The sequence below is a fragment of the Seriola lalandi genome, unplaced genomic scaffold, assembly GCF_002814215.2.
Source record: "Seriola lalandi dorsalis isolate HSWRI2012SDOR001 ecotype SW California unplaced genomic scaffold, Sedor1 jcf7180001999832, whole genome shotgun sequence".
NCBI classification, from domain to species: Eukaryota; Metazoa; Chordata; class Actinopteri; order Carangiformes; family Carangidae; genus Seriola; species Seriola lalandi.
Genome location: NW_019470495.1, coordinates 1 through 399, shown reverse-complemented (window position 1 = coordinate 399; position 399 = coordinate 1). Strand labels below are relative to the sequence as shown.

The 399-nt window shown below is 42.6% G+C and overlaps 1 non-coding gene across 1 annotated transcript; it reads left to right on the top strand.

Moving 5' to 3' along the window:
• The first annotated feature begins 68 nt into the window (after positions 1–68).
• On the top strand, positions 69–140 carry trnaq-cug (transfer RNA glutamine (anticodon CUG)). Its single transcript has one exon. It is a non-coding gene; the product is annotated as a tRNA-Gln (tRNA).
• The last annotated feature ends 259 nt before the right edge of the window (positions 141–399 follow it).

Sequence of the window (399 nt, the reverse complement as noted above, 5' to 3'; positions counted from 1 at the left end):
ACTAATTGCAATGCATAATCTTGGTGGTTCATGTGTCGAAGTCTCCCACTATAGTCTGATACAGTCGTGGTTCCATGGTGTAATGGTTAGCACTCTGGACTCTGAATCCAGCGATCCGAGTTCAAATCTCGGTGGGACCTGGTTTTGGGAAGTTTAACAGGCACTAAAGGGGCAGTTAACAGCATATGGTAATGGATGAACATATGACCGATAAAGCAGGTAACTATTATACGTGGAGAATAATGCTATCATAAGATCGTTGACATCTAAAAGGTGAAAAGACCTTGAGATGTTTCCCCTGAAAAGATCTCTCCACAGGATTCCCAAACTGTCCATGTGTAATGACGTGAAGAGTCCTTTGTTTGAAGGGGATGAATCTAGTGAATGTGATTGGCCATG